Raw genomic sequence first — 15861 nt, 5'->3', positions numbered from 1 at the left:
GGTCCACTGTCGATGTGTCCGTAGTCCTGAGCAGACTCTAAGGTGACTCCACCCCTCGCAGGCATTACACTTGACTGAGGTGGAGTTGTGGTGTAGTCGTCTCTGGCATACACAGCAGGTGTAGATTTCTGGCCCTGGGTTTGACTCGATGCCAGCCCTGAGTAGAAGAATACGTAGTGAATGTAGCCCTATGGACGAACAACTTCTGAGATACTTCGCCGACCTAAACGGGGTTAGATCGCCGAAACAACAGCCCTTGGTCGGGTAAAACCCGAGTCATTCCGGTACGTAGAACCGGCTGTCGTGGGAATATTCATAAGAATATGAGCGTACAGCTGTCCTACCATATGCTGCTATCACGAATGTAATAATATTGGAGCAGAGGGTATAACATCTTTACATAAAGTATTTTTCATATTTGAATAAAGACGTGGGGTGAAACCCGCGGGTAAAAGCTAGTATGGAATAAAATGTGCAGCACCATCACCAAAAAAATTTTATACCATAATTGAATGGGCTACAAAACTGCATATCCGAAATTTTTCTAAAAATATTATTAACTTATTCATTGCAGGTCATTAGAATGGCACACTCCTTTGTTGACATTTTTTAAGAGGTGTTTCCAGGTCTCAAAAAAAACCTATTGATCATATAAAATGCTGCCCAAGAAATGGAAAAGAAATTTTCGTTTTAAGTTTTAATTTGTAAAAAATTTTAAAATTGCATTTACCCGTAGAATATGCTATATTTTTACAAGAAATTAATAATAGATAAACAAAAGGCAAACTGTAAATATTAAGGATACAAATAACGAGGAGTGTATATGAGCAGAAATGATCACTATCACAAGTAAACGCCACTATTGCCGGGACTTCAAAAATAAAAAGCTAGATCGGCCAAATAAAAAAGCTAAAAAAAGCTAAATGGCCCAAAATAAAAGGTTAATAAAATTACAGTTTAAAAAACTAAAACCTCGTTATTATAATTTCCATTCGTACTGTCATCAGGTATGTAACTTGAGAATAGAAATCGCTGCATCTTTTAGGTGCATCAATATTACATAGTTACATCCCGAGCTAATAAAAGGGAGGTAAAAAAAGGCCAGTCGTTTCAACATTTCATTAACTCTTATGTACAAAGAGGTGGTACAAATGCACCACCGAGCAACAAAAATGTAAATATCTCTACAAGCAAAGTACTTACGATCATGAAATTGCATGAAAGTTGTTTAATAAAACCATTTTAATAATAAAGGGGACTCTTTTTTTAGGGTCTGAAAATCCATAGTGTTTAAAGACAAAGTAGTAGTATATTTGTACCACACATATTTCACATATTACAATGCGATTACAATCGTGAATGTTTCAATTAGAGCGCGCATAGTGAAGAGCAAACCGTATATACACGCAAATGAAGCAGGCTAAACGGCGAAGTCGATTTCTATTTGACAAACTGTTTAACTCGACACTATTCAAACATGAACCGGTACCCATATGCGACTTCTGCAGAAGAGATGTAATAGAATACGTCTTTTTTGAGTGTATGCGATTTGACAGTACTAGATGCAATCACTCGTGGAGGCTATGCTACAAAGCAGCGAAAAATGGTCGGCAGCATGTGACGCAATAGCAGAGGCGGTGAAGGGGCTAAGGACCCCTACTAACTACTTTTCTACCTCATGATGTAGTGCGACGTCATTCCCGTAGGGTCCGGAGATCTAAGAAATAACATGCTTTTCCTGGTTTTGTAGGGACACTTGAGAGCCCCTGAAAAAACTGTTAAAGTATAAACAGAACGAGTTCGCTGAGTAAATTTCGTCGGACGGAGCGATGGCGCCGGGTGAAATTCGCTTAATATTTCGTCAAGTAAAAGTGAACCGGAACAATAATTTAGTGCCACTACAAATATTGTGGAAGATTGTTCACAAATTCCCCATTTTGATACCTTGGCTGGAAAAAATGAATTTTCGAAAACTATGAATAATATTACTAGTTTAAAGGCAAATAATTTTTTCTTGTTATTTAAATTCTTAAAATTTTATATCGTTGGCTTAGTTCGCAAACGGCTAAGTCTACTTTTTATGAAAATTGAGATTTTATGCAGTAAGATAGTTTAACTCAAAATACATCATTACAAAAAAAAAGTTACTGTAATGTTGTTCTTAATGTTGTTATGCAGAGGTATGCAAATGTGCTACGTGCAAAAAAAATCATGAAAAAAATATGAAAACGTGCACACAATAACTCGAGACATCTCCACGAAATTCGGTATGTAGGTTACCCTTTATACAAGGTAGGTTGGAATTGAAATAGGCGCACTCTTCCCATATAAAGGTATTTTCGAAAAATGCAAGAACATCGATATTTAATTTATATATTGGTATGTGAAGTAGATTTTTGGTAAAAAATATTTTTATGACCCCGCCCACTTGAATGAAATGCTGTATCTCAGTAGCCCATTCACCAATCCCTACCAAACCCGGTACGAGCCTAGCTAAGAAATCTGTTGAAAATCTTTGAAATCAGGAAATTACTACGCGCATCTACCATATAACGGTAATTTACAGAAACTCGAAAACTGCGGTAAATCAATTATGTACTACTAAAGCTAATTCTCTTAAATCGGCCATTGCGTTTACCACTGAGCAGAAAATTAGATTACTCTAAATTTTTGAATAATGGGCGTGGTGCCGCCCACCTATGACCACAAATGTGTAACTCGGTAACCGATCTATCAATTTCTACCAAACTCCGTGCACTTAATTACTTTGGTAAGGAAAATCCATTCGTTGAAAATTATTCAAATCGGGCCAAAATTACACCCGCTTCCCGTATATCTAACGGTAAATTTTAGAAATACGGAAACGGGGTGGTAATTTACTCCAAGTCAATACCTACAACAATCTCTTAACAATAAATAAGACTGCTATAAACTTTTAGGAATTGGGCGTGGCACCGCCCACTTTATGACTACAAAGGTGTTTCTCGGTAACCATTTTATCGATTTCTACCAAATTTGCTTCAACTATATCATATTATCGAAAACGTTTAAAATGGGGGAAACACCCCTGTTTATCATGCAAAGGTAGTTTAGAGAAAGGTGAAATGACAATATTTGAACCCTGCGCCGGGTATACAAAGTTCGGTTTCGCCCAAACTTATACTTCTAAATTTACGACTTAAAATAGTTATTTTTGTTAACAGCAATGCAATAAAACTGTATTAGCATATTATTAATTTTAAAACAATAAAATGTATTTAAAATAAACAACTAAAGCTTTTAACAATAAAAAAAGTCCACATTAAAAGAACAAACTCATAAAGAGAAGAGGCGGTAAGTCCCAAAAGAGCCTATAAGTCTGCAACAGCTTTATTTTGAAATTGGCCGGTACTACTGGTACTGAAACAAGAGAACTAAGGAAGAAAACTGCATTTAAAGATTAGTAAAATATTAACAACATAAAGTTAGACGGTTTTTTGTCCCTCCTGAGAAAAAAATGGACTTAGCACTTTTTGCGAACTAAGCCAACGATATGTTTTTATAAGTTTGATTTGGTAACTCTTATAAGGAAATTCGACCCGGAATTTCTTTGCACACGCCGCTGTTATAGGGCTCCTACACCACACAAAAATATTGCGCAATATCGGGCTTGCGTCGCACAGTGCCGCCTAAGTGGGCAAAAATCGAAAAATTCGTTGTCTGCAATGTGAACGTGCTTGGTATTTCTGTAAAGGTAATTTATCCACTAACAAGTAAGAAAGTCTAAGTTCGGGTGGAGCCGAACATTAAATACCCGGCGCAAGTATTAAATATATGTTTTTTCACGAAAGCTACCGCTAGATTGTAAGCCGGGGTTTATCAATTTTGAGTAAATTAGCGTCCTTAAATTTCGAAATATTGCATTTTCAAGTATTTCTGAAATTCAGCGTTATATGAAAAGCGGCCGCAATTTTGTCCGATTTCAATAATTTTCAACATTTTGCTTTTATGTGGCAAGCACAATAACCATACCGAGTTTGGTACAAATTGATAGAACGGTTACTGATATACATATATGTGATCATAAGAATTGTTGCAAGCATCAATTTGGAATAAATTAGCTTTAATATTTACTGATTTATCGAAGATTTTGTATTTCTCTAAATTACCTTTATATGGGATGTGGTTATTGTCCGATTTTTTAAATTTTCAGCCATTTCATATGTTATACCAAGGCCAACAACTGTGCCGAGTTTGGAAGAAATTGGTGCAGCGGTTACCAAGATATACACATGTAACCATAAGTAGGCGGGGCTACGGCCATTTTCCAAAAATTTATAATATTATTATTTTTCGTCTGAAAATTATTGTAAATATCAATTTTGAGTGAATTATCTTCAGTAGTTACTAAAATATCGCAGTTTTCGTATTTCTGGAAATTACCGTTATATGGGAAGTGGGCGTGGTTAAAGTCCGATTTCGCCCATTTTCAATACCAACCTACCTTGGATTAAGGGAAACCTACATACCAAATTTCGTTGAGATATCTCAATTTTTGCTCGAGTTATCGTGTACACGGACAGACGGACAGACGGACAGACGGACAGACGGACGGACAGACAGACATGGCTTAATCGATTTCTTTTTTCATCCTGATCATTTATGTATACATTTGTCTATATCTATCTCGATTCGTTTTGGCTGTTACAAACAACCGTTATGTGAACAAAATTAATATACCCTTGTGCACAAGTGCGCTCGGGTATAAAAACGAAATTATCCATATGCACACTTTCGTTAGAAAACCGAAATAATGCATATAACAAAAACCGAAAAAATGCATGCATGCACAATTTCGGTTCAAAACCGAAATAATGCATATGTGAAAGACGAAGTAATGCATACATGCACAGTTTCGGATGAAAACCGAAATAATACATATGTGAAAGACGAAGGTATGCATACATGCATACTTTCGTTTCAAAAGCGAAATAATGCATATGAAAAAAAAACGAAATAAAGCATCCATGCACAGATTCAGTTGAAACCGAAATAATGTCTAAATGCACAGTTTCCATATGCGCAATTTCGGTGCCCCTTTTTGAAGTAATGCGTTTTTTGCTAATGCATAAAACCAGATTTGCACGATTCGTTCTATTTTCAAAAATGAAGTGTAGGATTAAAAATCTTGACCTGTAGACAATAGGGATTTATTATTTTTAAAGAGTTGCCACCTGTTAAAAAATTTAATTAAAATTGCTTAATAAGTTAAATGAATTATTAAGAGATGGGTATCAATCGAAATGTGTATGAAAAGGATTTAATTCTTAACTACATGTAGAGAGTTGCCACCTGTTAAAAAATCAGATTCCATTGGAATTAAAGGAATTAGGTTATTTAAATAGACAGGTATCACCATATGACAGTCAGACGAAAGAGGTTTAAGAATGTTTTAGCTTGAAAATACTAAAAAAAGGGTTGCCACCTGTTTGTAAAGTCAAATTTAGTTAAACTAAAATAATAATTGTGTCAAACCAAAGGTTTACAACATCGTTTCTGTTATTTTATTACAAATACTTACATTGTCAATCATTGATTTGTTATGATTACATTCCTTTTAATTTACTACACTCTTAAATTAACTAAGGAATGTTTTTACTTTTCACTTATTTCTTGCATAATATGACCAATTTTTATTTTGTCTGATACCCATATTGATATACATATTTCAGTTACCTTATTCCCTTAATTAAAGTCAGTTTGATTTTTTAAACATGTGGCAACCCTTCTATGTGACGTTTAAAAGTAAAGCATTTTCAAAACCATTTCAATTGATGCCCATATTGTAGTATCTAGTTCATTTAACATATTAATTAATTAAAAAAAAAAAAACTTTATTGCACATCTACAGGCCAAGCCCTGTCATTTGACACCTCACTTTTGAAAATAGAACGATCTATATGTACATACCTATGTAAATGCTACAAGAACCCGAATTTTCAACTTCAAACTGCATTTACAGTGAAAGTTAGAAAGTCATCCAAAGGTAAATTCCAATTTTGAATTTAGCGTCCTCAATTTTACTAAGAAGCGAATTTTCTTCTGATGCTTTCCATTTCCAGACAACCTGTCAGGTACGAGCATAATTATACCCGAGCGCACTTGTGCACAAGGGTATTATAACTTTGTTCACATAACGGTTGTTTGTAACAGGCAAAACGAATCGAGATAGATATAGACAAATGTATACATAAATGATCAGAATGAAAAGAGAAATCGATTAAGCGGTGACTGTCTGTCCGTCCGTCCGTCCGTCCGTCCGTCCGTCCGTCCGTCCGTCCGTCCGTCCGTCGTGAGATATCGTAACGAAACTTGGTACGTGGACTTCTTTTGGGCATAGGACGGATGGTATTGAAAATGGGCGAAATCGGACAATAACCACGCCTACCTCCCATATAACGGTAATTTTCAGAAATACGAAATGTGCGATATTTTAGTAACTACTGAAGATAATTCACTCAAAATTGATATTTACAATGAGTTTTAGACGAAAAATAAGAATATTAAAAAATTTTGGCAAATGGGCGTAGCCACGCCTACTTATGGTTACATGTGTATATCTTGGTAACCGCTGCACCAATTTCTTCCAAACTTGGCACAGTTGTTGGTCCTGCTACAACATACTAAATGGCCGAAAATTTTTAAAATCGGACAATAACCACGCCCACATCCCATATAACGGTAATTTAGAAAAATACGAAATCCTCGATAAATCAGTAAACATTAAAGCTAATTTATTCAAAATTGATGGTTGCAACAATTTTTTACCAAGAAATACGCTTATGATACAATTTTGGAAAATGGGCGTGGCACCGCCCACTTATGATCACATATATGTATCTCGCTAACCGTTCTAGCAATTTGAACCAAACTCGGTATGGTTATTGTGCTTGCCACATAAAAGCAAAGCGTTGAAAATTATTGAAATCGGACTAAAATTACGACCGCTTTTCATATAACGGTATATTTCAGAAATGCTTGAAACTGCAATATTTCGAAATTTAAGGACGCTAATTTACTTAAAATTTATACACCCCGGCTTATCGTGTAGCGGTAGCTTTCGGAAAGGTGGAAAACATATATTTAATAATTGCGCCGGGTATTTAATGTTCGGCTCCGCCCGAACTTAGACTTTCTTACTTGTTTTTAATTTCGACCAAACTCAAATACATTGTTTGTTGGTCCAAATAATGAGACACGTATTTTTTCTTTTTTCTCGGAAAAATTTTTCGGCCGAATTAAACGCGATTTTGTTTTTCAGGCAAAAATCGATTATTTGAATTGACAGTGAGAATTTTTTTAAAATGCCCATAACTTTATCAAAATTTAATAGATTCCAACAATGTTTTTACTCAAATGTCAGTAATTCTTGTCACTTCAAGATAGAATGATATAATTATTGATTTTCATTATCTAAAATTTTTTATTTAACAATAAACAAAAAATTTTTTTTTTAATTTAATTTCTCAAAAAGTGTATTTTTTTCTCTCAAACTTTTTTACCAGGAAAGAGACACTTTGAACTACAATTAACCCAAATCTCTAATAGCGAAGATTTTTTTTCTGAGTTATGATTTTTTATAGAAAATATACGTTTTTGTGGTACATACTACAATATTCTTATATTGTTTAACTAAATGGAACATATGTATGTAATATATCAGCAAAAAGTACAGCCGTGATAATTTTTTGCGTATCAAATAGATATTGGAACACACTTTCCACCATACATTTTCGAAATACAAAATCACATTTTCCCGCTTTTTATAATAGGTAGAAAAAATACGTGTCTCATTATTTGGACCAACAAACAATGTATTTGAGTTTGGTCGAAATTAAAAATCATGCTCGTACCTGACCGCTTGTCTCGAAATGGAAAGCATCTTCTTAATCCGTCCATAATTCTATTTTTGCCCACATTTCATATGGAAGGGAAGCACTGTGCGTCGGTCGTTTGTGTCATGTGTGGGGTTGTTTGTAGTAAATTGCACAGTTATTGCACTAAAATCAAAATCATTTTGATATTTTGCACATGCTTGTGTTATTGTACAATAGTTTGTTTTGCGTATGGCAACAACTGCGCAATTTTTAGTCTAGTTTTGATATTTTGGTGTCTAGATCGTGCTGTAAAATATGGATAAAGGCGTAGGAAAAAATAAAACATTTTTTTATTATTATTATTTTTTGCGTTTTAAAGCTGAAGCTATCAAAATATACAACGCACATTCATATTTCTTGCACATAAAGTTTGCGCAATTTTATTGTGTAGTAATTTCCATAATATTGACTTGTACAAGTCTCGGGCTCAGTGTTGCCATTTTAGCCGTTTTCCGGCTAGATTTAGCCGGTTGCTATAGCAAACAGCCGGAGAAATTTCGATTTAGCCGGCAGCCGATTTGTTAGCCGTTTTGCAGAAAAAAATTAGCCGTTTTTAGCCGATTTTGCTATTTGCCTTGTTTTCTTAAATTTCAAATATGTATATATGTTTCCATTCTTGACTCAGCGACCCAAAATCTGTTAGAAATGGCTACTAGACTTACCATGGAGAAAATTTTCATGTCAGGCAGGGTTGTATGAAAATGGGCCGATTTCGCTTATTTTTATTTAAAACGAAGAAGGGATTTTCTTCATAAAATGTTTGTTATAAATGTCTAAATTTTAAGTGTGAAGTTCTATTCGCAAACTTAGAAAATAAGAAATTGTTTCACTGTTAAGACACTTAGGATGCGTTTGTGTTTGGATATAGTGCCAACAAACAGAATAAATATTACGTAGATATTGTCTTCCCAGATAGCGCATATTCAATTCTGCCTAAATTACAAAACATCATTTTTGCCCACTCCCAAAGGTTTAAGGTAAGGGAAAAAATTGATATTTTCAAGCACTATGTACACATATGTATTTTTTTAAACAAACTTTTTTGCTGAGAACTTATTTAAATTCCAAAAAACCGAATGCCTACTTGAATTAAATGAACCAACACTTAAGTGAGTCAAAATGAAAATAAAAGAGCACAAATTTCTACGTAAAGCAAAACTCTCTGGGAATCCTACGAGACATCTGCCGGTCATATGACCGGTCATCTAAATGGGAGATCTGCAGTCTTTTGGCATCATATTTTACATCTGAATTTAAGGGACTTCTGAAAAATCTCACCAGTTCTTTTGTGTAACTGTGATTTTGCATGCCTTGTCAATATATGGCCTCGGTTGATGTTAACTTAAGGTCGTTGTTTTACTGCCTTAAAATTGAAGGGGAATTTTTATAGCGTTTTTTATGTGTATTGGTTTCTATTTGAGTGTATTGAGAATCGGTCAGTCTGAAAAGCCCTTGTGGGGAAGACAATAGGTTTGTTCGTCGAAAATCCAGCGAGAATTATCACTCAAAATATCAGATAGTAAGAAAAATGCTCCCAAATTCTCTCTCATGTAGAGAAACTTGCAATTTTCTGTACGAACGCAAATTTGCAAGTTTTTCTGCCAGCTAGTGTCCACGGTTGCATTTCAAACAAAAGAAATTTGTATAGAATTTTTAAAATTTTTCAGAGGGGCAAAAAACAGGATCTACGTGTATATATCTTGTTAGTCCGACTTTCTTCAACATACATTTCAATTTCTTTCTTTCAAAAAAATAAATTTGTATAGAATTTTTAAATTCTTTCAGAGGGGCAAAAAACAGGATCTACGTGTATATATCTTGTCAGTCCGACTTTCTTCAACATACGTTTCAATTTCTTTGTCGGGCTTACTATATCGACTCTGGCTGAGATTGCATTTGGATTAAGAATACAGTTTTTTTTGCCGAGTACCTTTCAAATCATTGGAATTAACTAAATTAATTAAGTAAGCCAGTATTAACTTACATTTTTCATTTTAAAATCGCTACAGTTTGTAAATTTTTAAATTTAACGAACTTGTGTATTCAAATTATTGTCGACAAAAAATCCAACCATGTGCCAGAATCATATTTTTTCCTAATTGCAAATTCTTGCTGGCAAAATTTTTTCCGGCTAGAATTTGTAACTTCTCTCCAAGAAATGGTCTTTTTACTCGTGATTTATTTAAATAAAACATGTGAAATTTAGTTGAAACATTTTAGCCGGTTTTATTTGCCAATTTAGCCGGTTCGTCCAAAAAGTTCTGGCAACACTGTTCGGGCTGCGCAATGATTTTGTCTGGTTTTGTGGTATGCAAATAGCATACAAATGCAAATAAGCATACAGTTTCTTTGTTTTTGTTAAAGCAAGTAATACTAATTTTGTTTTTATAACTATGGATTTAATTATAAAATTTTATTTATTTGTTTTTCAAACAAAGGTTTAAAAAACGGTTGTGTTTTCTTTTGATACTTTTACTGCTTGGCAACTGACACCTTTTTCTCAAGCTCGCGCCAACGCTGGTTCCAATTACGCTTGAATGATTTTGCGTTCACTTCGTTACACTCTCTCATGTATACGCATGCAATGCTTACGGTCTTTAAGCAGGCGCTCACTCTGTCCATGCTTTTATATGAGCTAATTTGGACATCTCTATCACTGTTGCCAAATTAAGTGCTTTCAGGGAATTAAATGGTAATTTTTTTTTTGTTTAGTGCTTGGTTCGTTCTTTGGTGCTCTTTCTAGAAAATTTTGTAATAAAAACGTGATTCTATGGTAATATTGTATTTATTTTGTTCATTCATTTATTCATTCCAAACGTACGCAAAACTTTTTCCGTTTACCTAATCTAAAGTTCTGGATAATATGCTCCCAGATAATCCAAACGCGTTAATATCACACAGCCTCTATCACGGAATTCATACAATATTCTGGTAATTAGCTGCAGTGTTGCCAAAACTTTTTGGGGTGACCGGCTAGATTGGACAAAAAAAAAACGGCTAAAAACGGCTAAAATGTTTCAACTAGAATTAACTTTTTTAATACATAAATTACAATTAGAAAGACTAGTAAATCCATAAAAAATTTTTGGTTAACAAAGATTATTCCTAGCTAAGCTGTACACCACTTTATTTTTGTTTAACAAAGGAAACTGTCGTTATACGTAGCTAAGCTTTACATCAGAAGTCATGTTTGTATTACTTAAATATAAAAACAGAGATAAATTACAAACTTATGGCATTTTCTTTTCTATTAAACAATTTTGCCTTCTTATAAATATTGTAACATTTGCAGTAGGTTGCTTTTTGTTCCACAAAATGACTATATTAGCAAAAAGTATGGCACTTTTGATTAGGCGGAGGGCAATATATTGAGAAATGAACACGTAAAGTTGTGAAAGGGCTGAGGAAAACAGAGCAACATTATTTCGAGAAGAGAAAACGCCATGATTCAAACACAGAAGGTAGTTTAATATATTAACATTCGTTGTTGTTGCCGAACTTTTAACAAGTTTATGACATTTAACTAAAATCATGCCGCCAGATTCACTAGAAGACAAAATTTTGATTCTAGTACTAGTAGTATTAAAAGTGTTGCGCGATTCCAATCTGTCAGAATTCGGTACACCAGAGAAAAGATTCGAAAAATTGCTGACGCAAAATGTTTTTTAACCTCTAAAAGATATACCGTTATCCATGGAACAGGAAGGAGGCCGAGATAAAATGATGGCCTGCAACTTGTAACAGTACCAATTTTTGGATTCTCGCAATTTTCTGATAAAGATGTGGTGCTACTAAAAAATATATATAGATAAATATAAGCACGAAACTATGTATTTGTGACAAGAATTATCCACATAAGATGAAAACTATTGCAGTTTCATTTTATAAAATTTTTGCTTATAGAAAAATGCATAAGTAAGACAGTTTGGGTACGGTTCGGTTATTTGTACAATGATTTTGGGTTTTCGTGTCCAAACACGTGACCCGAATAAATAAAAATTTTACATATACGTCTAGCAAAGGGATTAAGCTTTAATTTAAAATAAAGATTTCTGTTTGAAATATGCACATTTATTGTAAATTTGGAGGTGGATTTTGCGCAAAAATACTGTGGATGGCGTAACCGGAGTTGGACTGATGAGGTTATTTCTTCTAGTGCGGCTGAAGGCCACCAACTCGGAAATAACAATGATAACAAAAATGAAGTATATTTGCATCATGATGCAATTCTTCACAGGTATTGTCTCCCCAGAGGGTTTTGCTCCACATCGAAATTTGTGCTCTTTTATTTTTTAAGTGTTGCGCGTAAAACTTCACACTTAAATTTAAGACATTCTTAACAAAAATTGAAGCAAGTTTCGCCTATTTTTCTTTAGTTTATTTAATGTTTATTATTTTTTACGAATATGTAGCTCATTACTTAACAAAAACCATATACTACATCCAGATTTTAGACTTTGTGTAAAAATTATGAAAATTCTGCAAAATTTGTAACTTTCTAATCAGCTAAAATGGCGCGTCCCAGTTTATATGTAATTGGGTCACTCGCTTAAAACAAAAAAACATTGAAATCGGCTCACTGTCTGAAGACTTTTCGGGTTAGAAAAAATTATTTTCCAATTTTATATAACACAGCCCGACATGAAAATTTTCTCAGGGATAAGACTAGCCATTTCTAATAGTTTTTGGATCACTAAATTTGTAAAAATAAAAACTTGTATATTTGAATTTTAATAAAATAAGGCGAATAGCAAATAGCAAAATCGGCTAAAACCGGCTAATTTTTTTTGCAAAACGGCTAACAAATCGGCTGCCGGCTAAACCGAATTTTCTCCGGCTGTTTGCTATCGTAACCGGCTAAATCTAGCCGGAAAACGGCTAAAATGGCAACACTGATTAGCTGGGTGTGCGCATATGTACAAAAGTAAACAATTGCATGAAAATAAAGCCGCTAGGGAAACCAAGTAATGATTCGCAAATTGTTTTACGAATAAAAAACATTTTGCAAATTAAATTAATTAAATGTGTATAGTTTGAAATATTTACAAGTGACATTGCGTGATTACTTAAAATATTTGCCCATACAACTTTATATGCAAAAATACCATTAAACACAGCATTACAAATTTGGTGTTTTTTTTTGGAAAAATTTCGCTATTTACAGTATTTTTGTGCTTTTTTAAATAAAAAACTTGGCAATACTGATCAATAGCTGACCGTCATCGATCGCTCTTTGCTGGGTTCGGACTTTAAAAACGGGAGTAAAAATCAAGTTTACGTAGTAGATTTACATTTGTTATTTTTATAAAAAAAAAATGCGTGTGTAACACCGTACACATGATAGAAATGAAACTTCTTAAAAAAGGTGTGAGTACCAGGTACCTACTCACGAAATTGGATGTGTAAACAACATATGTTTACGGTTCAGCAAACCATTAGGCGATTGAGTTACATACATAGGTATGGTTAGAAATCAAACAATAATTTAATTTCATCTTATTAATTTTCTGATATACATATAATTTATTTATTCATTTTCCGGTAACACCACCTTATATGAATTCGCGCTTCTAGCATCCATAGGACCGGGTTGTAATGGAAGTAATTGTATGTTTAACAAATAAATGAAAATGTTTATAAAGCAATCAATAGATCCTTACGAATTCGCCATTACCAAGGCACTAAGTAACGTACGCACTTTTGTTTGCAAAATTCATTTATTTAAGTTGAAAGAAGACAAATTCCTTTTGTTCGGCATTTATTCTTACTCGCTTTTTATCTTCCAAGGCGAATTCATATATTCTTATCACGAATTCATATATTCATTTGGTAGCAAGTGTATAAAAACATAAAATTACCTTATAAATTAAAAGCATCAGTATCACATGTATGCGTAGTCCAATTCACGAAATCATTTCATCGATCTGAGTAAAAACTAATCGTGTTCATTCATTCAGTTTCTACTCAAAGCATGAAATGATTTCATGAATTGGCCTACGCATAATGGTGTAAATGACAGAATGAATTACAACAAACACATCCTTTTAACATAATGCAAGCCGAAAACGTTGGTTCAAATCAATCCGCAATCAAGTTGGACGTTTGGCCACAAACATTGCAATTTTGCGAGCAGTCTCATTGTAAAATCTCATTTTTACAATTTCATAGTTTCGGCTTACATTTATAAAATTCAACGAAAGCACATACCTATTTCGGCTGAGTTATCCATTTTCGGTTATTTAGTGAACAAAATCCAAATTTTTTGATCTTTCATACAACCAAGACATAAATTCATTCAACAGGCCCACAAACGGTGCAATCTAGAGCAAAATAACACCAAGTTGAACCAACGGCCGCTACGTTTATGGCTTTCTTTAAGAAACATTGGGCGAAAATTTCAACTGCTCCTATGCTTATATAAGTTGGCCTTGCTGTCATCCTCACATATGTATGTTCATGAAAGTATACCAACGAAGGACGAGTTAATACAAGGAGATAGCGAGAGCACAAAACTACTCTAGACAAGTAAGAAAGTCTAAGTTCGGGTGGAGCCGAACATTAAATACCCGGCGCAAGTATTAAATATATGTTTTTTCACCTTTCCGAAAGCTACCGCTAGATTGTAAGCCGGGGTGTATCAATTTTGAGTAAATTAGCGTCCTTAAATTTCGAAATATTGCAGTTTCAAGTATTTCTGAAATTCACCGTTATATGAAAAGCAGCCGCAATTTTAGTCCGATTTCAATAATTTTCAACGTTTTGCTTTTATGTGGCAAGCACAATAACCATACCGAGTTTGGTACAAATTGGTAGAACGGTTACTGATATACATATATGTGATCATAAGTGGGCGGTGCCACGCCCATTTTCCAAAATTTTACCATAAACGTATTTCTTGGTAAAGAATTGTTGCAAGCATCAATTTTGAATAAATTAGCTTTAATATTTACTGATTTATCGAAGATTTTGTATTTCTCTAAATTACCGTTATACCATTTCATATGTTATACCAAGGCCAACAACTGTGCCGAGTTTGGAAGAAATCATATTATCGAAAACGTTTAAAATGGGGGAAACACCTCTGTTTATCATGCAAAGGTAGTTTAGAGAAAGGTGAAATGACAATATTTGAACCCTGCGCTGGGTATACAAAGTTCGGTTTCGCCCAAACTTATACTTCTAAATTTACGACTTAAAATAGTTGTTTTTGTTAACAGCAATGCAATAAAACTGTATTAGCATATTATTAATTTTCAACAATAAAATATATTTAAAATAAACAACTAAAGCTTTTAACAATAAAAAAAGTCCACATTAAAAGAACAAACTCATAAAGAGAAGAGGCGGTAAGTCCCAAAAGAGCCTATAAGTCTGCAACAGCTTTATTTTGAAATTGGCCGGTACTACTGGTACTGAAACAAGAGAACTAAGGAAGAAAACTGCATTTAAAGATTAGTAAAATATTAACAACATAAACAGTTAGACGGTTTTTGGTCCCTCCTGAAAAAAAAATGGACTTAGCACTTTTTGCGAACTAAGCCAACGATATGTATTTATAAGTTTGATTTGTTAACTCTTATAAGGAAATTCGACCCGGAATTTCTTTGCACACGCCGCGGTTATAGGCCTCCTACACCACACAAAAATATTGCGCAATATCGGGCTTGCGTCGCACAGTACCGCCTAAGTGGGCAAAAATCGAAAAATTCGTTGTCTGCAATGTGAACGTGCTTGGTATTTCTGTAAAGGTAATTTATCCACTAACAAGTAAGATAGTCTAAGTTCGGGTGGAGCCGAACATTAAATACCCGGCGCAAGTATTAAATATATGTTTTTTCACGAAAGCTACCGCTAGATTGTAAGCCGGGGTTTATCAATTTTGAGTAAATTAGCGTCCTTAAATTTCGAAATATTGCAGTTTCAAGTATTTCTGAAATTCACCGTT

At 34.0% G+C, this 15861-nt stretch overlaps 1 long non-coding RNA gene across 1 annotated transcript in view; it reads right to left on the bottom strand.

Annotated features, from left to right (window-relative positions):
* The window catches only part of LOC108361568 (uncharacterized), a 23577-nt gene extending 21585 nt beyond the window's left edge, over positions 1–1992 (bottom strand). The window contains exon 1 of the long non-coding RNA XR_001847323.1: positions 1396–1992. This is a non-coding gene — a long non-coding RNA (uncharacterized LOC108361568). The remainder of the gene's footprint in view (positions 1–1395) is intronic.
* Between the last annotated feature and the right edge of the window lie 13869 nt (positions 1993–15861).

Source organism: Rhagoletis zephyria, unplaced genomic scaffold, assembly GCF_001687245.7.
Source record: "Rhagoletis zephyria isolate East Lansing unplaced genomic scaffold, Rhagoletis_zephyria_1.1 Rzeph_scaffold_00793, whole genome shotgun sequence".
Taxonomy (NCBI): domain Eukaryota; kingdom Metazoa; phylum Arthropoda; class Insecta; order Diptera; family Tephritidae; genus Rhagoletis; species Rhagoletis zephyria.
This window is presented reverse-complemented; position numbering and strand designations above follow the sequence as displayed.